Source organism: Hibiscus syriacus, unplaced genomic scaffold, assembly GCF_006381635.1.
Source record: "Hibiscus syriacus cultivar Baekdansim isolate YM2019G1 unplaced genomic scaffold, ASM638163v2 tig00111522_pilon, whole genome shotgun sequence".
NCBI lineage: Eukaryota > Viridiplantae > Streptophyta > Magnoliopsida > Malvales > Malvaceae > Hibiscus > Hibiscus syriacus.
The window spans coordinates 86,342-112,818 of NW_024063112.1; the positions used below are offsets into that span (position 1 = coordinate 86,342).

At 34.4% G+C, this 26,477-nt stretch overlaps 2 long non-coding RNA genes and 3 pseudogenes across 2 annotated transcripts; 2 read left to right on the plus strand and 3 right to left on the minus strand.

Annotated features, from left to right (window-relative positions):
• The first annotated feature begins 1,128 nt into the window (after positions 1 to 1,128).
• LOC120164424 lies at positions 1,129 to 2,112 on the plus strand. The gene is made up of 3 exons (XR_005519734.1): positions 1,129 to 1,261; positions 1,607 to 1,701; positions 2,080 to 2,112. It is a non-coding gene; the product is annotated as an uncharacterized LOC120164424 (long non-coding RNA).
• Positions 2,113 to 4,717: 2,605 nt separating this feature from the next.
• LOC120164428 lies at positions 4,718 to 6,357 on the minus strand (annotated as a pseudogene).
• LOC120164413 lies at positions 6,278 to 7,299 on the minus strand (annotated as a pseudogene).
• A 3,592-nt stretch (positions 7,300 to 10,891) lies between these two features.
• On the plus strand, positions 10,892 to 13,227 carry LOC120164429 (annotated as a pseudogene).
• A 7,382-nt stretch (positions 13,228 to 20,609) lies between these two features.
• Positions 20,610 to 22,662, minus strand: LOC120164417. The gene is made up of 3 exons (XR_005519733.1): positions 22,618 to 22,662; positions 21,703 to 21,726; positions 20,610 to 20,686 (listed from the first exon to the last, which is right to left on the minus strand). It is a non-coding gene; the product is annotated as an uncharacterized LOC120164417 (long non-coding RNA).
• Positions 22,663 to 26,477: the final 3,815 nt, after the last annotated feature.

Sequence of the window (26,477 nt, forward strand, 5' to 3'; positions counted from 1 at the left end):
TAATTTCAGTGCTTTGGGAAACTTAGTTTTTGAATGATGTGCAAGGGTATAGGGGCATTATCATTTGTATAATTTTGTTGGTCTCTGTTAGATATTTTGTTAAGGTGTGTGGGTGCATGATTTTTGGTTTATTTGAACAATGATGTAGGGGGACAAAGTGTTGGTACACCTCGACAAGATGACACGACAATGACGATGATCAATGCCTACGACCTCGTTGTACTGACGCCCCGTAGTATTATCATTCGACCACTCTGGATATCGTCAAGAACTTAAAAGAGTAGATCTACTTACATTATGTAAAACTCTTTTAGTTTTACACCTTTTATTGCCATTTGATTGAGAGAAATAAAAGGATGAGATCAACTCGTTTTTTTAGTGAATATCGTTCATTTACCACGATTAAACTCAGTCTTTAATTTTTCTCATCCAATGGCCCTAAAATGATGTAAAACTAAAGAATTTTACACAGTGTAATTGGTCCTGCACTATGTAATAATATTAATAATTAATTATATATTAACATATTCTTAAGAAATGTACCCCTTGACTCTATTAACAATTCTTTGGATTCTCAGGTTAGTTTCTTACCCAATTCTTTAATAATATGACTAAATTGAGATAATATGTAAATAATATGGACCCCGAATGTGTGATATATTAATATTTAACTACCCGTCAACTAATCTATTAATGTTAACTCATGGTGACCACATATAATTAAATAAAAACGAAATACGGGAGACAGGGAACTTGGGAAAATGCGAACAGGTCAGCAGAGTATCTTTGGGTTGTACACGTTTCTTTAACAATTTAGTTTGCATATAATCTGATTACTTGCTCAGTATTTGGTGACAGTTTTTCCTAGAATTGATGACAGTGCCACCAGTAGAGTCTAAGCTAAGAGTTTTCTTATTCAAATACAATTTTATTCCAGGTATGAGGAGAACCTGTGTACTCAGATTGGTATGAGATGCTTTCTACTGTTGTTGTCACCTAATTGGTACTTCTTGCACCTTTGCAGGTTTCTGATCTTAGAAATAGTTTGGACATTGTAAACTCTGCTATTGGAGAGGCAAGTTAAGCTTTTTTTGGACATAAATTAGCTTTTCCAATTAAAGGTATTATTTCTCCTGAAGATTTTAGTCATTTAAACCATTTCACCAATGCATTCACCAGGTGAGGAATTCGGTCAAATTGAAAAGGATCATGCAAACTATTCTTTCTCTGGGAAATGCTTTGAACCAAGGAACTGCTAGGGGTGAGTGATTTAACTGAGGAGGTATATTTTATTAATAGATGAAGAACTATCTTATTAGTCATCTTTTTGTATCCCATTCTGCTTAGATAAATTTGTTAATGGGAAACAAGGTCAGCCTTTTCACTGCTGATTTGCCTTCTGTTATTTCTTGAATGAGTTGTGTATTTTCACTGTTTCCTTATTGTTAATTGAGTCTCTTAAATGTTTAACACGGTCTGTAATCCTGTATTTTTACCTTAACTGCTAAGAATAGAAATCGAATCCCTAGATGTCATATCTGTACAAATTTTTCAAGAAGCATCAATTTGCTCCAAACATTTCAGTAATTTATGGTTCGTCCCACAGGTTCTGCTGTTGGTTTTCGGTTGGATAGTCTCCTTAAACTCACAGATACACGAGCTCGGAATAAAAAGATGACTCTCATGCATTATCTTTGTAAGGTACAAGACCATCTACCTTAATTTTCTTGATTCTGATCTTTCCTGTTAAATTTGTTTGAATAACTTGAATATCTTGTACTCCTACACTTATGTTTCAAGATGGAATGCCTGTCTTATTGTACCAAGTAAAATGCTTGAATGCGTGCAGACATTCACTGCATCCTTTTTCAATTTTGTTGAAGACTAATTTTCAAATTTAAAGGTTACTAATATCATGAAAATTATTGCAGAAAATGCATGGTATGTTGGGTTGTTTTACTTTTGCAATCATTAACTTATTGCCATTGTAGAAAATGCTTTTATTGACATTGCAAACCATACCTTATTATATGTGAGAATGTCGATTTATACTTACTCTTTACGGCCTCTAACTTTTAGGTCCTGAGCCAAAAGTTGCCAGAATTAATAGATTTCCAAAAGACCTTGCGACTTTGGAATCTGCAACAAAGGTAAGATTTTTATGGCCTTTTCAGGTCATATTTAAATTGCTTAACCTTTTCCATGTGATGTTAAGCAAAATTATTGATTACCATGCAGGTACAATTGAAATGTTTGGCAGACGATGCAAGCCATTAGTAAAGGGTTGGAGAAGGTCATCCAAGAACTAGCTGCCTCGGAAAAGGATGTCCAGTGTCTGCAACATTTTGTAAGGTATTTCCTATATATTAAATTGTTATTTTGCATATCAATCAGGTTCTGCACATTTACATGTTGGTTGGATTTCTTCTTATATTTCATGCAGTGCCTGTTAGGGACACCACAATCTTGGCTTTCCAAGTCTCCAAACCAGCTCTCCCCCGCGCCCCTTCCCTTAACTAAAATACATAATCTTTAAAGAGGAACAAGATGGTGCATTAAAGTTCTCAACCAGGATCTTTAGTAATTATTAGGTCAGTTTTGGCCTTTGCAGAACTAAATGGGAAGTTAACTCAACATTGGTTAAAGAAACTTGATTAGAGCTGTTTTGATCCGAGACTTTGATCAAATCTCTTGAGCTTTAATCTCATGCAATAGTCTATGATTCAGCGTTGGCTTTTGATAAAAATGGACTGCTGTGAACAGCCTTCCGAATTATTTTGCCAAATATTCATTCGTTTTGACACCTATGTGCCTAAAGGCAGCACTTCTTCAGCCTTCAAATGTTTCAAGTGCTAATCAAGAGTACCATGACCATTGAGCTACTATAAACTCTATCTCTTGTCTCGGGAATCATATTTCGTTTGGATCAGTCTTCAAATAACTTGTGCTCTCTCTAATTCTCATTTTTCTTGTTCTTCATATTTCTCTAACAGTAAATGCTTTTATTTATATAATCTTCAGACTGTAAAGGAGTTCCTTAGTTTTGCTGAAGGGGAAGTCAAGTCTTTGACTGCGCTTCATACTTACGTGGTATGCATTATGTTAAGGAGGCTTTATTCTTGCATATTTGATGTGCCACCAAGAAAACAATTCATAAGCATCTCTAAATTGATGCCTTCAGGGTAAAAAATGCAGATGCATTGGCTCATTATTTTGGAGAAGATCCTGCACGTTGCCCATTTGAGCAAGGGGTTGTTTGGTCTTAATAAGTCCAATTAATGTTTAACCCTGCATCATTTTAGGACCCAAAAGTTTATCAAGTCAACACTTCGTTACTTTTGATAATGGAAATATAATGGTTTTCTTTTATGGTACTAATATTTCTACTTATCCCCGAAAGCAATAATTTGACTGATGTTGTCCTAAATGATGGCTGTGACCCCTGCTTGATCTATAACCAATTGTCGTTTTCGCATCAGGATGCTATCAAGGTCACTTTGGATGCCTACAGTAAAGTTGATCTACTTTGGATATCATAGCTAGCATTTGTGCTAATATGTTCCATCTTAAGTAATTTGTGCTTTCGGAAAAAAATTAGCACCCTTGTGAATCTCAGCTGCAGTTTTATCTCTAGAGTGTATTTTACTCAGATTTATCACTTTCCCTTTTGTCTGCAACTTTTTCTATAGTCATGGCTACTCTGCTCAGCTTTTCGAGGATGTTTGTCAAAGCACATGAGGAAAACTGCAAGCAACTTGAAAAATGATAAGAAGAAAGCTAAGGAGGCAGAAAATGAGAAGCCAAAAAATTAGTACTTCCATGAAGGAGTCTGAAGCTCTCAGCACTTGATACAAGGTCCAATCGCGAGCACTGCTATTCAATGATGGATTCTACCGCTTAACTTGACATTCTGAATGTTTTGCTCAGTGGAGGGAAAACTCTTGGAAGCTTAGAGCACAAATGTATCGGAGAAGAACGCGTAGTCTAAGATGAGACTGCGCGAGAATGAGGAGTTGTAAATTTCAAATACATGCAGGTGGTGAATGGTGAGTCCAAATACTAATTTCAAATTGTAAGTTATTTAACTGCATTAATTCTTTAACATGTTTTCTGGTTTTGGAGCAGAACCGATGGATGAGGTTCATATTAGGGTCCTCTCAAGCTACTTGTACGGTGCCAAAAAAGCTTTGTTGTAAAAATATAGGAACACAACTTTATATAATAGTTTTACTTTTTTCTCCTTTTCAGTATATATATAAACATTGTGTAAAATTTTAGTCAAAAGGAATGCAAGTGTGAATACTTTTTAAGAATTGGTTGTAGATTATCATCGATACAAAATAATAGCATCTCTTGTATGAAGCTGGGTCTCAACACTCAAGTGTACATATGGAGCTACCAACCTACGAAAAGCCAACTCATTTCTGGATTAGTATTCCTAATTTTAACAGTGATAATATATAACTCGGTATATAGCCTTTTGACTGTCATGGACCGGACTGACCAGCTGGCACGATACTGCTTAGGGTGGTTGAGAGTACCTTCCCAGTTGGCCAGGCTGTTCCTGACTATATTAGATCACTCATCAGTATAAAGAAAATGAATTCACAAAATGAAATGAGGCTTTGCCAACTCAATTGACGATGAACAAAACATATTCCTTGAAAGTCTAGTGATGAAGAAACGAATTATGTTGTCGGAAATAGGCGTAGTTAAAGTAACAAAATTGTTGTATGTCGGTAACTCAGACCAGAGTCCGGGTTTTATAATAACCTCTAGCATTTTAGTTTCTTTTCAAGTTAATGAGATTGATGGTTTAGGCAGTCCAGCAGTTCGGGAGCGGGCAACTGCGGCGGCTAAAGCATAAGGAAATTTAGTTGCCGAAGAAGACAATGATTGTCCTCCTGGTGATGTAGAACAAACATCATGATTGTGCTGTCCATATGTTGCCATCACAATTCATCCTCCACGCATCGCTGAACCTATAAACAAAGATCCCAAAACAAGTTCAAGAAACAAGCTCAGTTTGAGCATATAATTTTACTATATACCTTCTTTTTGACCGGACATCAGGAGCCACAGAGCACTTGAAATAAGCTCGGGGTGAGGGTTTGTTTTTAGTAACTTTCTGGCCATATTTCCTCCATTGAAAACCATCTTTAACTATCTGAAAATCTAGCTGTTACACAGTAATGCTAAGAAAAGTAGCTTGTCTCTAGGGTCCGTTTTCACAAAAACATGTGACGCCTTAGCAACTTGAGGCCTTGCTCCCTTGTTTGATTCTTGGACATAGGCTTCGTGAAGCACCTTATACTTTCTGCTCATTGCTTCTAACAATAATCTAAGCCTTTGGTTCTCTTTCTGCAAATTTTCCAACTCTGTTTCCACCTGCAAATTTTTCCTAAAATTTATCACAAAACTCTCTATAAGGAGATGCATATCAAAGATGACAATATTCATAAAGTAATAATCAACCTTCCCTTTGTTAAAGTGTGGTGCATCCATGATAGTAGGTGAAATTAAAAGCAAAATCTTATTGATTTATATCAATGAAAACGAGAGTGGGTTCTGGAAATATTTTCCAAAGTGGAAAAGCGAATTGAGCCTTCCTTTCTAGTTTTCAAAGAGATTTTTCAGTGTTTCATAATCATGGCCATAGGTATCTAATAAAGTGTATATGGGAATTGATAACGCAATGGGTATGATCATGTGACTGAAGTAAGCACTTAGATCTTAATTAATTATTTGAATGCATCACTTTCTTGTTTTGTTTTTTTGCACCAACTTTGCTGGTTATGACTTATGAGGTCCATGGGTTAGTGGACAGATGTAGACAAACTCGTGGACTTTGAGCTTTCCCGTCTTCGTTAATTTTCTCTTTTCTTTTCCGAGAAGAAAACGAGTGATGACCGATTAACACGAGTCATTTAAACGATGGCCCGTTGCCTTGAGGGAATCTCTATTTTGGCCCAAACCGGGAAAAGTAAGTATATATAGACAAGTTATCAGCTGGCAGCTGCGAAGTTTGAATATAAAGAAATTGATTGACAGAGTAGTACAAGTCTCTGTACTATATGTATCATTTCATTTCAGTCCCTATACTTTAAAAATGACATTTTAGTCTCTGTATGTTAATTATTCATTGAACGGCTTATGATTTGTATGTAATTGAGAAGGGAAGCTCTGATAATATTTGGACTGCAATAGAATATTCTTTTCACATTTTCAACTGAGCCAAGAAAAAGAAGATACAAAAAACTATGACTTTCTTATCATATTTTGGTTTACAACTCGGCCTGAAATGGCTGCAGCAAGAGCTACTGTGAAATGAGGGTCTCTAGTCAAAGAAGCAGCCATTTAATGAACTAAGAGTTGGTGGATAGCTGGTGCATCAATTAGTTGAGCTGGATTTTGGGTATCATCCCCCAATCCAGCTAGTTGCATCAAATCAAGAGTGACCCTAGGAGCTGAAGCTTTGGTTTGGGCAGATGCTGAACCCCTGTTGCTGCTGGGGCTTAATGATCCTTGTTCTGCCGGAGCATTATGGTCGTGGTTGTGCGCTCCTTCATATGTAGCCACTAATACCGATGGGTCTTCAGCACTTCTTTGCACCTGGAAACCAATACCGAAAACAACAATCAGAAACAAATATTGTTTCTAGACCTGTCAATTCTGACCCATAAGATCAGCCTGAATTCAAATACCCGATACAATCAGGAGCAAGACTCACCTTTTCTTAACTGGACAAGTTGAGGCAAGGAGCACCTGAAATATGCTCTCGGACAGGGGTTATCTTGTGACCTTTTGACCATATTTCCTCCACTGATATCCATCCCTCACAATCTGTAAACATCCATCATTAGAAGATTCAATCTGGGAAGAAATATTGAACAGCGGGGAACCTACCAGGCTGGTATCCGAGGGATTTGTGGGGACTAGAACCCTTGATATATTGGGTTTAACACACTCCTTGGGCTTTTTGCTCCACTCTTCATGGCTAGAGCTGCTCTCACTGAATCCATCACGTGGTTCGTGTAATCCTCGCACTCTGATTTTCTCTTCTTTGATGGAGCTTCGTTTTCAGAGGTCTTGCTCTTTACTTGATTGAATTGGTGCTGCAAAGCGTAGTATTGTTCGCATAAAACTGTTAGCATCTCGGTTAGCCTCTTGTTCTCGGCGCTCACCCTATTCAATTCCTCCACCAAAACTCCACTCTGTTTTAAAGATAACATTCACATGAGTGTTTACACACTTGTATTTGTCAAATACAATTAACTTGCCTTGAAGTTTAAACTGGCCTCATCTTAACCGGAACCTTAACACCAGAGTCGGCCACATCTCCCTCGAATTCTCGTTTCTGGTTTAAAAAAAAAGTTTCAACTTTTTGTAAGTCCAGTCCAGCACTACAATAAAACAAGCTTTGGAGGAAGGAAGCCAGACTCACCATAGCTTTATTGTTGCGCGATTGGCAAGGATTGATGTTAAGATCCAAAGTAGTATCCACCCAAGCCGAGTCCATAACTGGAAATCGTAGTATAGAAGCAAGCAAAGAGGAGAGAATAATAAAACCCAGGAATAGGGAAATAAATATATAGACTCGAGAGAGAGAGAGAGAGAGAGAGAGAGAAAGGTTTCAAAGGAAAGTTGGTGGAAGATGATGAGGATGAATTGAGCTAAAAGGTTTGCAAACATAGATAGATAGATCCCACTATCCCTCGAGTTGGCTGTTAGTGTCAGCTAAAACATTGAAATTTGAAAGTCAATTCCCAATCGATGATTGCAATTTGCATTACCTTTTTTGAACTTCACACTAAAACCATAAGCTTCGCCTTCTTGACCTCAACTTTCTGCTTCCACCTTTTCCTTTTTAATTTCCCGAGCTTTAATATTAACTACAGTAAAAATTAATAATATATACATGGGTCCACGTGCTGACGCGTTTTATTTGACACACATTGTATTTTTGTATTGATATGGGTAAATACAAGGCGAAACTAGCTAAAAGGATATTTGTAGTGATATAGTAAATATATTAAGAGACTAGACGTAGGAAGAAAGAAAAGTTAAATTATGTTTTCAATTTCTTGGTCTTGGTCTGGTTATTGACCCCCAAGATGGCAGGCTCAAAGCTTAATTCCAAATCACCTATCCACACGGTTTGAATCTAACTATGTTTTGAGATTAACTCGCATTGGATAATCCAAAATTTGGTTTCTAATTAACCCCCATAATTTGACTACCATACTCGATTAAAACCCCATGTGAAGTGAGTGAAGCAATTGCACCTCTTTTAATCTCCAATTCCTTCATCAAAAGTAGGATTCAATGTCAAATGGTTTTGGCCAGAGAAACATTATAAAGACGCAGAGCCAATGCCAATGAAGCATTGGCTTAATGGCAAGGTTGAGTACTTGAAAAATTTTGGCTTGAACTCATACTATGTAAATCATATACAGGTTATCTAATTGAATTATACATTTCATTGAATATTCACCATAGTATATCTTATTCAACTTTGAATATATTTCTACTATAAATTTAATATGGTAATAGTTAATTCTAATGATCTATGTAAATCTAGAGATTCTTAATGAAATGATCAAAATGTTGTAATTAAAAAAATGACCAGATAGAAATTACAGCCAATGGCCCTTGTTTGTATGCAGAGGAAAATGACCCACACCTGCTTTCTTGACAGCTGCCTCTGTTGAAAACATATAAATAAATGGTAGAGTTGTAGGGACAAGTGCCAAGGCCATATAAGGCGTCGGACAAAATAGTACCGTTGGATTTGAAAGTAAATGACTCCTTGGTTGTAGGGAGATAGGGACAAGTGCCAAGGCCATATAAGGCGTCGAAGTTACATTTCGTTATCCGTAAAATGGATTCGAAAATCTCAAAATTCAAAACGAATGAAATCGTTACATTCATAAATGTGTTCAGAACATAAAGTGGGTAGCAACAACGGCTGCTCCGACTCCGACAATCGTCAAGACTTCCAACAACGGTTAGTTTAGAAGGAAAACACTAATCATAACCCTTGTAAAATAGGCTTCATAGATTTTCAATTTTGCGATCTTTACATTTTAGTCTCTAAAATCACAACTTTAAAATATTAGATTAAATTATACACTAACAAAACACGTGATGATACCCTAATCATAAAACATATATATTAACAAACCAAGTCTCCCACTAACCCTAAGAAACAATTAAGTGGTGATATTTACGTGAGATAGGTGTCACACAACGCACGTGAGGCTGGAAAGAAGTAATATCGTTATTCAGTTCAAGCACAAAAATAATAATAATATGAACGTACAATATCAAACGGTTGAAATTTTGATATTATTTAAATTTTTTTATGCTTGAGAAATATTTTTAAGCTTAAGACGTCCAATTAAAAGCACGAGTTCGTGTTTGACACTTTCAAAAGCACCCAAAAGCTAGTCAGAAAAGACACATTGATGGAATTGCAAGAAAAAAATTTGAAGTACAGATGGTAATTACACGATCGCTTAAGATGTTTTGGAAGGAGAATGCGCAAAACAATGACGTGGTGTTGTCCTTTTAAGTTTCTAAGCAGTAATTGAAGTCATTTAATAGTCGATTTTTCAACCCAGAAAAGCATTTGGTCTCCTATCAATCTTCGAGCTATACTAACAATAGTAAACATAGAGAGAGAAAGTAGGTGAGCGACAATAACAGGGTTTGTTAATATAGTATGAAGAAATTATAAATTTAGACTCTTTGGTAGGAATAAACATCACATCTTCGGCCGCATTCCGGATTTCCAGCCGCCCAAATAACCTACTTGTTCACACTACTTTGCCTTTGGTCTAATTTTTGTGTTGCTCCACCTCTTTTGTTGAAGTTTTAGATGCTATTAACTTCCAAGACATCGTTTTGCAGTAAGCTGGTCTCCGGCGGTGGTTTCGTACATGTTTGAATCCCAATATGAGCACCCAGGCTCATCGTTATCATTAGAATTAACTATTACCATATTAAATTTATAGTAGAATATATTCAAAGTTGAATAAGATATACATATGGTGAATATTCAACTGAAATGTATAATTCAATTAGATAACCTGTATATGATTTACATAGTACGAGTTCAAGCCAAAATTTTTCAAGTACTCAACCTTGCCATTAAGCCAATGCTTCATTGGCATTTGGCTCTGCGTCTTTATAATATTTCTCTGGCCAAAATCATTTGACATTGAATCCTACTTTTGATGAAGGAAATTGGAGATTAAAAAGAGGTGTAACTGCTTCACTTCACTTCACATGGGGTTTTAATCGAGTATTGGTAGTCAAATTATGGGTCAATTTAACCAGACCAAGACCAAGAAATTGAAACATTATTTAACTTTTCTTTCTTCCTACATCTAGTCTCTTAATATATTCTACTATATCACTACAAATATCCTTTCTAGCTAGTTTATCGCCTTGTATTTACCCAGATCAATACAAAAATACAATGTGTGTCAAATAAAACGGCGTCAGCACGTGGCAACCCATGTATATTAATTACTTTTACTATAGTTAATATTAAAGCTCGGGAAATTAAAAGGAAAGAAGGTGGAAGGCAGAAAGTTGAGGTCAAGAAGGCGAAGCTTATGGTTTTAGTGTTGAAGTTCAAAAAAGGTAATGCAAATTGCAATCATCTGATTGGGAATTGACTTTCAAATTTCAATGTTTTAGCTGACACTAACAGCCAACTCGAGGGATAGTGGGATCTATCTATCTATGTTTGCAAACCTTTTAGCTCAATTCATCCTCTCATCTTCCACCAACTTTCCTTTGAAACATCTCTCTCTCTCTCTCTCTCTCTCTCTCTCTCGAGTCTATATTTTATTTCCCTATTCCTGGGTTTTATTATTCTCTCCTCTTGCTTTTGCTTCTTCTATACTACGATTTTCCAGTTATGGACTCGGCTTGGGTGGATACTACTTTGGATCTTAACATCAATCCTTGCCAATCTCGCAACAATAAAGCTATGGTGAGTCTGGCTTTCCTTCCTCCAAAGCTTGTTTTTATTGTAGTGCTGGACTTGGACTTACAAAAAGTTGAAACTTTTTTTTTAAACCAGAAACGAGAATTCGAGGGAGATGTGGCCGACTCTGGTGTTAAGGTTCCGGTTAAAGATGAGGCCAGTTTAAACTTCAAGGCAGTTAATTGTATTTGACAAATACAAGTGTGTAAACACTCATGTGAATGTTATCTTTAAACATAGTGGAGTTTTGGTGGAGGAATTGAATAGGTGAGCGCCGAGAACAAGAGGCTAACCGAGATGCTAACAGTTTTATGCGAACAATACTACGCTTTGCAGCACCAATTCAATCAAGTAAAGAGCAAGACCTATGAAAACGAAGCTCCATCAAAGAAGAGAAAATCAGAGTGCGAGGATTACACGAACCACGTGATTGGATTCAGTGAGAGCAGCTCTAGCCATGAAGAGTGGAGCAAAAAGCCCAAGGAGTGTGTTAAACCCAATATATCAAGGGTTCTAGTCCCCACAAATCCCTCGGATACCAGCCTGGTAGGTTCCCCGCTGTTCAATATTTCTTCCCAGATTGAATCTTCTAATGATGGATGTTTACAGATTGTGAGGGATGGATATCAGTGGAGGAAATATGGTCAAAAGGTCACAAGAGATAACCCCTGTCCGAGAGCATATTTCAGGTGCTCCTTTGCCTCAACTTGTCCAGTTAAGAAAAAGGTGAGTCTTGCTCCTGATTGTATCGGGTATTTGAATTCAGGCTGATCTTATGGGTCAGAATTGACAGGTCTAGAAACAATATTTGTTTCTGATTGTTGTTTTCGGTATTGGTTTCCAGGTGCAAAGAAGTGCTGAAGACCCATCGTATTAGTGGCTACATATGAAGGAGCGCACAACCACGACCATAATGCTCCGGCAGAACAAGGATCATTAAGCCCAGCAGCAACAGGGTTCAGCATCTGCCCAAACCAAAGCTTCAGCTCCTAGGGTCACTCTGATTTGATGCAACTAGTGGATTGGGGGATGATACCCAAAATCCAGCTCAACTAATTGATGCACCAGCTATCCACCAACTCTTAGTTCATTAAATGGCTGCTTCTTTGACTAGAGACCCTCATTTCACAGTAGCTCTTGCTGCAGCCATTTCAGGCCGAGTTGTAAACCAAATATGATAAGAAAGTCATAGTTTTTGTATCTTCTTTTTTCTTGGCTCAGTTGAAAATGTGAAAGAATATTCTATTGCAGTCCAAATATTATCAGAGCTTCCCTTCTCAATTACATACAAATCATAAGCCGTTCAATGAATAAATTAACATACAGAGACTAAAATGTCATTTTTAAAGTATAGGGACTGAAATGAAATGATACAATAGTACAGAGACTTGTACTACTCTGTCAATCAATTTCTTTATATTCAAACTTCGCAGCTGCCAGCTGATAACTTGTCTATATATACTTACTTTTCCCGGTTTGGGCCAAAATAGAGATTCCCTCAAGGCAACGGGCCATCGTTTAAATGACTCGTGTTCGGTCATCACTCGTTTCTTCTCGGAAAAGAAAAGAGAAAATTAACGAAGACGGGAAAGCTCAAAGTCCACGAGTTTGTCTACATCTGTCCACTAACACCATGGACCTCATAAGTCATAACCAGCAAAGTTGGTGCAAAAAAACAAAACAAGAAAGTGCATTCAAATAATTAATTAAGATCTAAGTGCTTACTTCAGTCACATGATGTCATACCCATTGCGTTATCAATTCCCATATACACTTTATTAGATACCTATGGCCATGATTATGAAACACTGAAAAAATCTCTTTGAAAACTAGAAAGGAAGGCTCAATTCGCTTTTCCACTTTGGAAAATATTTCCAGAACCCACTCTCGTTTCATTGATATAAATCAATAAGATTTTGCTTTTAATTTCACCTACTATCATGGATGCACCACACTTTAACAAAGGGAAGGTTGATTATTACTTTATGATATTGTCATCTTTGATATGCATCTTCCTTATAGAGAGTTTTGTGATAAATTTTAGGAAAAATTTGCAGGTGGAAACAGAGTTGGAAAATTTGCAGAAAGAGAACCAAAGGCTTAGATTATTGTTAGAAGCAATGAGCAGCAAGTATAAGGTGCTTCACGAAGCCTATGTCCAAGAATCAAACAAGGGAGCAAGGCCTCAAGTTGCTAAGGCGTCATGTTTTTGTGAAAACGGACCCTAGAGACAAGCTACTTTCTTAGCATTACTGTGTGTAACAGCTAGATTTTCAGATAGTTAAAGATGGTTTTCAATGGAGGAAATATGGCCAGAAAGTTACTAAAAAACAAACCCTCACCCGAGCTTATTTCAAGTGCTCTGTGGCTCCTGGATGTCCGGTCAAAAGAAGGTATAGTAAAAATATGCTCAAACTGAGCTTGTTTCTTGAACTTGTTTTGGGATCTTTGTTATAGGTTCAGCGATGCGTGGAGGATGAATTGTGATGGCAACATATGGACAGCACAATCATGATGTTGTTCTACATCACCAGGAGGACAATCATTGTCTTCTTCGGCAACTAAATTTCCTTATGCTTTAGCCGCTGCAGTTGCCCGCTCCCGAACTGCTGGACTGCCTAAACCATCAATCTCATTAACTTGAAAAGAAACTAAAATGCTAGAGGTTATTATAAAACCCGGACTCTGGTCTGAGTTACCGACATACAACAATTTTGTTACTTTAACTACGCCTATTTCCGACAACATAATTCGGTTTCTTCATCACTAGACTTTTCAAGGAATATGTTTGTTCATCGTCAATTGAGTTGGCAAAGCCTCATTTCATTTTGTGAAATTCATTTTCTTTATACTGATGAGTGATCTAATATAGTCAGTGGAACAGCCTGGCCAACTGGGAAGGTACTCTCAACCACCCTAAGCAGTATCGTGCCAGCTGGTCAGTCCGGTCCATGACAGTCAAAAGGCTATATACCGAGTTATATATTATCACTGTTAAAATTAGGAATACTAATCCAGAAATGAGTTGGCTTTTCGTAGGTTGGTAGCTCCATATGTACACTTGAGTGTTGAGACCCAACTTCATACAAAAGAAGATGCTATTATTTTGTATCGATGATATCTACAACCAATTAAAAAGTATTCACACTTGCATTCCTTTTGACTAAAATTTTACACAATGTTTATATATATATACTGAAAAGGAGAACAAAAGTAAACTATTATATAAAGTTGTGTTCCTATATATTTACAACAAAGCTTTTTTGGCACCGTACAAGTAGCTTGAGAGGACCTAATATGAACCTCATCCATCGGTTCTGCTCCAAAACCAGAAAACATGTTAAAGAATTAATGCAGTTAAATAACTTACAATTTGAAATTAGTATTTGGACTCACATTCACCACCTGCATGTATTTGAAATTTACAACTCCTCATTCTCGCAGTCTCATCTTAGACTACGCGTTCTTCTCCGATACATTTGTGCTCTAAGCTTCCAAGAGTTTTCCCTCCACTGAGCAAAACATTCAGAATGTCAAGTTAAGCGGTAGAATCCATCATTGAATAGCAGTGCTCGCGATTGGACCTGTATCAAGTGCTGAGAGCTTCAGACTCCTTCATGGAAGTACTAATTTTTTGGCTTCTCATTTTCTGCCTCCTTAGCTTTCTTCTTATCATTTTCAAGTTGCTTGCAGTTTTCCTCATGTGCTTGACAAACATCGAAAAGCTGAGCAGAGTAGCCATGACTATAGAAAAAGTTGCAGACAAAAGGGAAAGTGATAAATCTGAGTAAAATACACTCTAGAGATAAAACTGCAGTGAGATTCACAAGGGTGCTAATAGTTTTCCGAAAGCACAAATTACTTAAGATGGGAACATATTAGCACAAATGCTAGCTATGATATCCAAAGTAGATCAAACTGTAGGCATCCAAAGTGACCTTGATAGCATCCTGATGCGAAAACGACAATTGGTTATAGATCAAGCAGGGGTCACAGCCATCATTTAGGACAACATCAGTCAAATTATTGCTTTCGGGGATAAGTAGAAATATTAGTACCATAAAGAAAACCATATTTCCATTATCAAAAGTAACGAAGTGTTGACTTGATAAACTTTTGGGTCCTAAAATGATGCAGGGTTAAACATTAATTGGACTTATTAAGACCAAACAACCACCTCGCTCAAATGGGCAACGTGCAGGATCTTCTCCAAAATAATGAGCCAATGCATCTGCATTTTTACCTGAAGGCATCAATTTAGAGATGCTTATGAATTTGTTTTCTTGGTGGCACATCAAATATGCAAGAATAAAGCCTCCTTAACATAATGCATACCACGTAAGTATGAAGCGCAGTCAAAGACTTGACTTCCCCTTCAGCAAAACTAAGGAACTCCTTTACAGTCTGAAGATTATATAAATAAAAGCATTTACTGTTAGAGAAATATGAAGAACAAGAAAAATGAGAATTAGAGAGAGCACAAGTTATTTGAAGACTGATCCAAACGAAATATGATTCCCGAGACAAGAGATAGAGTTGTATAGTAGCTCAATGGTCATGGTACTCTTGATTAGCACTTGAACATTTTGAAGGCTGAAGAAGTGCTGCCTTTAGGCACATAGGTGCAAAACGAATGAATATTTGGCAAAATAATTCGGAAGGCTGTTCACAGCAGTCCATTTTATCAAAAGCCAACGCTGAATCATAGACTATTGCATGAGATTAAAGCTCAAGAGATTTTGATCAAAGTCTCGGATCAAAACAGCTCTAATCAAGTTTCTTTTAACCAATGTTGAGTTAAACTTCCCATTTAGCTTCTGCAAAGGCCAAAACTGACCTAATAATTACTAAAGATCCTGATTGAGAACTTTAATGCACCATCTTGTTCCTCTTTAAAGATTATGTATTTTAGTTAAGGGAAGGGGCGCGGGGGGAGAGCTGGTTTGGAGACTTGGAAAGCCAAGATTGTGGTGTCCCTAACAGGCACTGCATGAAATATAAGAAGAAAATCCAACCAACATGTAAATGTGCAGAACCTGATTGATATGCAAAATAACAATTTAATATATAGGAAATACCTTACAAAATGTTGCAGACACTGGACCATCCTTTTCCGAGGCAGCTAGTTCTTGGATGACCTTCTCCAACCCTTTACTAATGGCTTGCATCTCGTCTGCCAAACATTTCAATTGTACCTGCATGGTAATCAATAATTTTGCTTAACATCACATGGAAAAGGTTAAGCAATTTAAATATGACCTGAAAAGGCCATAAAAATCTTACCTTGTTGCAGATTCCAAAGTCGCAAGGTCTTTTGGAAAATCTATTAATTCTGGCAACTTTTGGCTCAGGACCTAAAAGTTAGAGGCCGTAAAGAGTAAAGTATAAATCGACATTCTCACATATAATAAGGTATGGTTTGCAATGTCAATAAAAGCATTTTCTACAATGGCAATAAGTTAATGATTGCAAAAGTAAAACAACCCAACATACCATGCATTTTCTGCAATAATTTTCATGATATTAGTAACCTTTAAATTTGAAAATTAGTCTTCAACAAAATTGAAAAAGGATGCAGTGAATGTCTGCACGCATTCAAGCATTTACTTGGTTACAATAAGACAGGCATTCCATCTTGAAACATAAGTGTAGGAGTACAAGAATATTCAAGTTATTCAAACAAATTTAACAGGAAAGATCAGAATCAAGAAAATTAAGGTAGATGGTCTTGTACCTTACAAAGATAATGCATGAGAGTCATCTTTTTATTCCGAGCTCGTGTATCTGTGAGTTTAAGGAGACTATCCAACCGAAAACCAACAGCAGAACCTGTGGGGACGAACCAAATTACTGAAATGTTTGGAGCAATTGATGCTTCTTGAAAAATTTGTACAGATATGACATCTAGGGATTCGATTTCTATTCTTAGCAGTTAAGGTAAAAACAGGATTACAGGACCGTGTTAAACATTTAAGAGACTCAATTAATAAGGAAACAGTGAAAATACACAACTCATTCAAGAAGAATACAGAAGGCAAATCAGCAGTGAAAGACTGACCTGTTTCCCATTAACAAATTTATCTAAGCAGAATGGGATACAAAAGATGACTAAAATAAGATAGTTCTTCATCTATTAATAAAATATACCTCCTCAGTTAAATCACTCACCCTAGCAGTTCCTTGGTTCAAAGCATTTCCCAGAGAAAGAATAGTTTGCATGATCCTTTTCAATTTGACCGAATTCCTCACCTGGTGAATGCATTGGTGAAATGGTTTAAATGACTAAAATCTTCAGGAGAAATAATACCTTTAATTGGAAAAGCTAATTTATGTCCAAAAAAAGCTTAACTTGCCTCTCCAACAGCAGAGTTTACAATGTCCAAACTATTTCTAAGATCAGAAACCTGCAAAGGTGCAAGAAGTACCAATTAGGTGACAACAACAGTAGAAAGCATCTCATACCAATCTGAGTACACAGGTTCTCCTCATACCTGGGAATAAAATTGTATTTTGAATAAGAAAACTCTTAGCTTAGACTCTACTGGTGGCACTGTCATCAATTCTAGGAAAAACTGTCACCAAATACTGAGCAAGTAATCAAATTATATGCAAACTAAATTGTTAAAGAAACGTGTACAACCCAAAGATACTCTGCTGACCTGTTGCATTTTCCCAAGTTTTCCCTGTCTCCCGTATGACCCTTAAAATAAAAATAATCATCACCCTCAAACGTGATTATTTGCATAATGTACACGATGCCATCTACTCTGTTATGAGCATCTAAAGTCTTACAATCTGAAAACTATTACTTCAAGAGCACAGATAGAGAATAATAGAAACGCATATATTCAATACCTTGAGTAATTCAATCTCTCTTTTGTAGGAAAAAACTTAATAAGGTTCTCAATCTGATCAGGGTCTAATGCTGTATCATCTAGGCAAGGATTGCACTCTGCAACATAGTGGAAGAGAAGCACAAATGTAAAACACCAATGAAGAATATTTCAGGGCAACAAATAAGTAGTAGACAAAGGTGATGTGTAAAGCAGATTAATTCAATAAACGTTTTCTTGTTTCTTCTTGAGATTTCTAAGCTTTGCATTTCTGCAATGCTTGACTTATCATATTCATATAATTTTACTTCTATAATTCATCGATAAAAGAATATATTTGAATTTGCAGATAAAAAATAAAAAAAATGTTAACTACATGATTAATCATTTATGCTTGTGTTTTGCCAATTTTCCCTCACTTATTCAAAAAAACATAATAGATGGTAACTTTCGTTTTTATTTAATTAATATGTGGTCACCATGAGTTAACATTTAACAGATTAGTTGACGTGGTAGTTAATATTTTAATATAATCACACATTCGATCCATATTTACATATTATCTCAATTTAGTCATATTATTAAAGAATTGGGTAAAGAAACTAACCTGAGAATCCAAAGAATTGTTTAATAGTCAGGGGTACATTTCTTAAGAATATGTTAATATATAATTTAATTATAATATTACATAGTGCAGGACCAATTACACTGTGTAAAATTCTTTTAGTTTTACATCATTTTAGGGCCATTGGATGAAAAATTAAAGACTGAGTTTAATCGTGGTAAATGAACAGATATTCACTAAAAAAAGAGTTTATCTCATCCTTTGATTTCTCTCAATCAAATGGCAATAAAAAGGTGTAAAACTAAAAGAGTTTTACATAATGTAAGTAAATCATACTCTTTTAAGTTCTTGACGATATCCAAGAGTGGTCGAATGATAATACTACGGGGCTCGTCAAGTACAACGAGGTCGTAGGCATTGATCATCGTCATCGTCGTTGTCATCTTGTCGAGGTGTACCAACACACTTTGTCCCCTATACATCATTGTTCAAATCAACCAAAAATCATGCACCACACACCTTAACAAAATATTCTAACAGAGACCACAAAATATTATACAAATGATAATGCCCTACACCTTGCACATCATTCAAAAACTAATTTCCCAAAGCACTGAAATTATAAACACCATCGAAGTGAATCCACCAAAATGGCAGATGCCCTTAAATCCGAAGCGACACACTCCATCGAGTAAATACACTGGACTTCCCTATCAGTCCCAACAATATAAAAATAAATAAACATCGTATAAATTCTAAGTTGATATATATTAACACATTTCACATAGCATTTTTTGAACAAAATACCAAAAAATCAATAATCGTAAAACATTCATACTTGCAATAAATAGAGAAAATATCACTCAATCAAATAACTCAAACAAAATATAGCACCCTATAAAGACACATTGATAAATATTCTAAGGGCTAACCAAACATAATAGTCATAATCGAAATATTATTCATGATCATGCATCCATACACCTTACACACCGTCGAATATACAATAATAATCTAAACAAGCATAAAATCATTGTTCGAATATTATGCAATATCACGCACCGGAACCTTACAAATCATCCGAAGTTGGGTCTGCCACAAAGGCTGAGGCCACTGAATCCAAGTGACATCCTTAATAACTTGACAACATATATAATCAGAATTAATTTTATCCGAATGTAAGAATATAACATATATAAATAATCCAATGCATTGCCTAATTTCTAAGTTCGATATATCAACATTTCACAAGACATTTCCAACAAAATACCACATACATCAATAATCTCAAAACAGTTATGCTCACAATAAACAAAGAAATGTCAATCAATCAGATAACTAACAAAAAACATATTGCACCGTACAGAGAAACACTTGAATCAAACATATACAAATCACATTTTAATTCACATCTAACACATCATGTCTTAAAATCTATAAAGTCACAATTCACATCATAATCTGAATCAACAATGATAATCATTATCCAAATCTAACATTAATAATCTGAGTTTGAATTATATAATTTAATTTAAGAATATATTATCCAAATCAAACATGATATTTATCCAAATCAAACAATGATAATTTAAATTAATTTCATTTAAGAATATATTAATATAATTTAAATTATATATTCTTATGATACTTTATAATTATAATTTAAATATTATTATTATATTAATAAATTATATAAATAATTTATTTAAGAATAAATTAATAAATCAGAGTTTGAAAACCAATCAGTAAGGGAAACAAATCAAAACATATTAAGCAACGTACCATTGTTCCCTTGTTTCAGTATATCTCTAATTTGAAACATCTTCACTGCTCAAGACAAGTTGACCGCGTACGGATTGGAGCTCCTAAGATGCAAAAGGAATTAGTAAGTAAAATTTCTAAGCTACTTTCCCAAACATATTAAGCAACGTACCATTGTTCCCTTGTTTCAAGTATATCTCTAATTTGAAACATCTTCACTGCTCAAGACAAGTTGACCGCGTACGGATTGGAGCTCCTAAGATGCAAAAGGAATTTAGTAAGTAAAATTTCTAAGCTACTTTCCCAAACTTATACAATTAAAATAGTCGAAGAACTATGTGGCCCATCATAATACATCTGAAAAAGCTATACCTTGTGCAGGTCTGAGTTTTAAGCCTCTGCTACAAATGCTAGTTTTTGCTTTAACTGGACAGACAACAATTTCTCATTGGGGGGTGATTCTAGTTCTTCTTTCTCTACCTTGAGCATTGCTAGAGTGTGCTCGTCAGTCTCCTCACCTTTGGATTTCTGCATGCACTCAATACTTAAGTGAAATAAATAAACCAAACGATACAGAAAATGTGAATCTGAACACATTAAATCTTCAATGGCAGATATATAAAACAGAAGCATTCAAGACATACTCAGAGTATGTGCTTTGTATCAGAGGATTTCAAGTTCAACCATAGATTTTCAATTAAGCTTAAATGGAATTGATATTGAATACAGATTTCGAGTCTCGAGTGTTCTCCTTGCCAGGTTAGGCAATGAACTACATTTACTGTCCCATACTTGACAGTAATGCATAACTATTTCACTTAAAAATAATGCTAAACCATGAAACATAAGAAAGTTTCGTACTTCAAATTTGGCCATCAATGCAACTATTAGCTATAGGTTCACATCACTATCTCAGAAAGAGTCAATATAGTCTATGATTTCATGCAAATGCATATCTAAACTTTTTTCAATAAGAAAGGGAAGCCTCATTAAAACCCACTTCATATCCATTGAAATACAAGAAGGTATCTCAATAAACATAGAAAGAAGGAAAGAGTGTCTCAAATGTATAACTAAACTAAAGGCTAATTTACACAATTCAATCTATTTATGTAACAATAGAACTAGAAGCTCAACAGGAAAGAAATTATTAGTAAGAAGTAAGTCTGTAACGTATCCCGTGGTGGATCAAAGCTGAGCTTTGACCCTCGTCGCCTATTGCGATGAGGGGGTGTTTTGTACATTCTAGTTATGACGTCCATTACGTCCATAGGATTATAGAAGAAAAAAGGCATCATTTTTCGGCTATAGATCTTCTCCATTTCTAGGTTTCTAGAAATATCGTTAAATGATACTAACATTTACGATAAACTATTTACTTAATCAGACATTGTTGACAAAAGTTTTTCTTATGTAAGAACATTTGAAAGGATATTTCTGGTGATAATAGAACCATACATTGTTTGAAACTTAGATTGCTGCAAACAAAATTCCGTCAACACAAATAAAAAAATCTAACAAAAAAGGGTCCAATTATAACTCACCATTTGTTGAAGAAGATTTTGCACCTATAAAATCAAAGAATCGTTATCAAACACATAGAGGAAATTAGCAAACCAAAGCAACTTATTACTGATTTACATCCATTAGAGAGTATTATCCGCAAGGACAATCTTAACAGTTCAAAATGAATCAAAATCGACAGTGATTATGCCCATGGTACTAGCATAAACATCATACTTTAAAAGTAGTTCTTTAATCATACAAAGAAAAGGTTAGGAACTCCCACAAACAATAAAATCAACAGTATTTTGCTTTGCTTGTCCGAATTATAACCATCCTGAAAAAAAGTGTAACAATCAGCTTTCAAATTACATATCATTAGCCGATCAAATCCTCAACTACCTAGAAACTTTACTCTAACAAAATTTACACAAACAATCAAGTTTTTACGAATTTGGGCGGAAACTGCATAGGAACTATGAAAAATCTCAAAAAGAACAAGCAATTGCATGCCATTAATTAAGATTTCAATCTAAAAGTACATTAAGACTGATACAAAGCCCATATATTAAGCCCCCAACGCCAGCATTTCAAGCACAAACAATTTTCCCCAAAAAACAAATATATAATAATTTATAGTTTAAATATTACTATTAATATTATGATTTTGATAAATTATATAAATTTTTTTCATTTAAGAATAAAATAAATCTAAGTTTGAAAACCATTAATAAGGGAAACAAATCAAAACACTATAAGCAATGTACGGAAAATGCTTTAAAAATATTTAAATAATATTAGAATAATCTAAATTAATTTAATTTAAGAATATATTAATAAATTTTATAGAATATGATTGGAAATGTCAACTTCAAAATATGTGATTTTGTTGATTTATAGCTTATTTGAAACGCAAAAACATTAGTACTTCCTTACTAGTAGAAGTAACATTTTACCTGGCTTGTACATGCAACAAAATTGCCACTTAGATTCCATGGAGTTATCTGCTGCTCCAATTCAATGTTTGATGTAGCAAGAGTTGACTCATAGCACTGGTTAGAGTTGTTAGTTGTGTGATTCCTAAATGTTTAAGCCGATACATACCAGCTTGCATGCTTTCATAGGCACACACATGTACAAGATTGAGAAAAGAAAAAATCAAGATAGATGAAATATGTGTAAACACATGCATTTCTAACCTCATAGTCTTTCTATATTTTCTCTAAATATTACACATATCAAGGATCATGATAGGATAGAAACAAAGCATCTTGTTTTTCATTTCTTTTGTCTAATATATGAAGCTAAAGCATATTCATTTCATATATGCAGAATAAATAAATAAAGGGATAGAAATAAAAAACGATACTTAATGATCTTGCCCTTTGTATTACCACCCAAACTTTACTTCCGAGAATGGTACTCCGGCATGGAATAATATGGTATCTCTTCCTTCATATTGTTGACCATGTGAGAAGCCTGTGCGAAAAAGAGAGAGCATAAACAACAAGAAAGCTTCTGCAAAATATTGAACATGTAAATTCTCGCCAGTAATACCTTCACAATAGGAGTTTTAAACTTAACCATGAATTATTTTACTTTCAACAGTGATGGTCCAAAGGAGTGAATAAAACTGATCACCAAACCCTTGATATAATTTAAATTAGTATATTCTTATAATATTTATAGTTTAAATATTATTATTTATTTATAAATTATACAAATAATTTAATTTAAGAATAAATTAATAAAATTATACCTTGTACATCTGCGTTAAGCCTCTGCATATGATAGTTCTTGCTTTAGCTGGACAGACAACCATTTCTCATTGTGAAGTGGTGATTCTAGTCTTCTTTCTCTGCCTTAAGCATTGCTAGAGTGTGCTCGTCAGTCTCCTCTCCTTTGGATTTCTGCATTAAATCTTCAATGTCAGATATTTTTCATGCAGCCCCACCCCTGCAATGCAGGAGGGTAGGGGTGCAAGAAAGAGTCAATCAATATAATAAAAAAGGGTATTGTTGCTTACTTGAGAACAAGAATTCCATGCCTTAAAGATCTTTCTAGTTAGAACCATTGGCTCAAGTAAGAAAGAAATATCAACTACCATTGAGCAAAATAGTCTCCATCTGTAAACAAATCATCCATATTCATAAAAATTGCCACTACTTCATTTGCTTATTTATTCCAAGTTTCAAACAAAAAAGAAAGAGAATTTTTAAGGCTAAACCTATGTTGTTCCTGGATTCAAGGATAGTTACCTTTGTAGATTTAAACATAAATTGGACAGGACAATTAAGGTAAACCAGTGAACCCTTGGTTAGTCCATGAGAACACCATATAGTTTCACATGTCTGTATCAATATAGGTAAACAAACCCTTGTATAAAGTAAAATATCATCCATATTTGAAACGTTTCAAAGATTTTAAGTCAAGAAAAACCAAAATTAAAAGGAACAAAATATGAGAAATTATGAAGAATAAACCTGAATTGAAGCCTATTATAAACATATTCATGCAATAAAAAATACACATCGATTGTCACATTAAAAAATAATTTGAATAAAAAAGCAGAGTAACTGAAGAAAGCAAATTGAATCACTAGACCAAAGGCATCAACATGTGAAAACAATGAAAATGGAAGTACATAGAAACTATTTTTACAAACAATAATACATGTCCTAAATTTTATTTTTCGTATTTTTTCTTACTAAGCAAACACAGAGAAACGTAACAAAGAAACCAAACAAGGCATAAATGAAAGGGAATTAGTCACATGCAGAACTGAGAAACCTTTGCAAATGAAATAACGAGTTCAAAACAACACTAATATGTAATCAGAAAAGAAAACTCAAATGTCAACAATTTATTAGATTTAGGTAAAAAAATCCCTAATCTGTAATCAGAATATACATCAAATTTTTAAAAAACCCATAAAAAATTCATCACAAAATATAATCTAACAAAAGTATAAATTAAAAGAAAAACGTAACAGATACAAGAATTGGGTAAAAGAAACTAACCTGAGAATCTAAAGAATTGATTGATATAATCAATGGGCAAGTTTCTTAAATGGGTGATAGGTAGTGCTCAGTTTTTATTTTTATAGATGGGATTTCAACCGTTTGCTTAGGATAAAAGGGTAATTATACCTAAATTCTTATGATTTATAATATTATATTTATAAACTATAACCAATATAATTTAAAAATAAATTAATTTAATTTAAAAATAAATTATATAAAAATATTTAAATAATAATAGAATAATTTAAATTTTTTATGTTAAGAACATATTAATATAGTTTAAATCTATAATTAAATATTAATATTATTATATAGGGCAGGATCTAATTATACTGTGTAAAACTCTTTTAGTTTATACCATTTTAAGACCGTAGATGGGAGAAATTAAAGAGTGAAATTAATCGTGGAAAATAAAAATATATTCACTAAAAAACGAATTAATCTCATCAATGGCTCTAAAAATGTGTAAAACTAAAAGAGTTTTACATAGTATAAATGGATCCTAATCCTATTATATTTAAAAATTATATAAATTAATTAATATAATTTAAGAATAAATTATATAAAATATTTAAATAATATTATAATAATTTAAATCAATTTAATTTAAGAATATACTAATATATTAAAATTATAATTTAATATTAATATTATTATATGGGGGCAAAATCCAATTATAGTGTGTAAAACTCTTTAATTTTATATCAGTTTAGGAGTATTGATGAAAGAAATTAAAGACTAAGATTAACCATGGAAAATGAACAGATATTCACTAAAAACGAATTAATCTCAACCTTTGATTTCTCTCAATCCAATGAGACTAAAAGATGCAAACCTAAAAGAGTTTTACACAATATAAGTGGATCTTAATCCTTATTATATTTATAAATTAATTAATTTAAATTAAGAATAAATTAATTTAATTTATGATATTTTAATTTAAATAAATAATATTATAGTAAATGTCGAGGATTTTCCTAATGTGAATGAAAAGCAAAAATGCATAAGGACAATAGATTGTGACACTTACATTTTCTTCAACTATGAGAGCTGAGAAACAGAGAACCAATTTGTCGCGCGATTCACAAAGATTCTTTTTCTTCTGCCTATTGACTTCTTCGGTTGTAGGATATTCCTTGTTGTGAACTGACAAATGTCTACAAATGAAGCAATAACTTAATGAAATTTCCATGAGCATGAAAAGGTGAAGTTTGTAAAGAAACTAGAATAAACTGGATGAAACTTCAGCATACCCTCTTAAAACACTTGTTTTTCTACTTCCTTGAGATTCTGACTATTCATTAGGCAACTTAGAAGAAGCATGGAGAGGGCACAACATTACAAAGTTATCCTATTGTGATCCAAATAAATATACACTCGTTAACAAGGAATGTAGTCTTTAACTTCCCAAAATCATATGAAGTCTAGAAAACTGCCCCAATTTGTATCACTTACAGTATCCCACCGACATTGTGAGACTAATTTTGCACAGGGAACATGGAAACTCTTACGACAACTCTTTTCGAAACAGCCAAACGATGCACCTTTGAGTTCGCAACAAGAGCATTTTATTTTTCGACTTCTGGAGTTCATTTTCAAAATAAACATTAAGAGCCCTGAAAAAAATAACATTATTATATATTAAAATTATTGAAACAGTACCGAAAGAGCATATTCGGTTATGAACACTTTTACCATTCACTGCAGTTCTTGTGCGAATGTATGACCTTAGAGCCACCATTGTAATCTTGAGGTACAAGTCTGCCTTCATAGTAATTAACCATCTCTCCTGT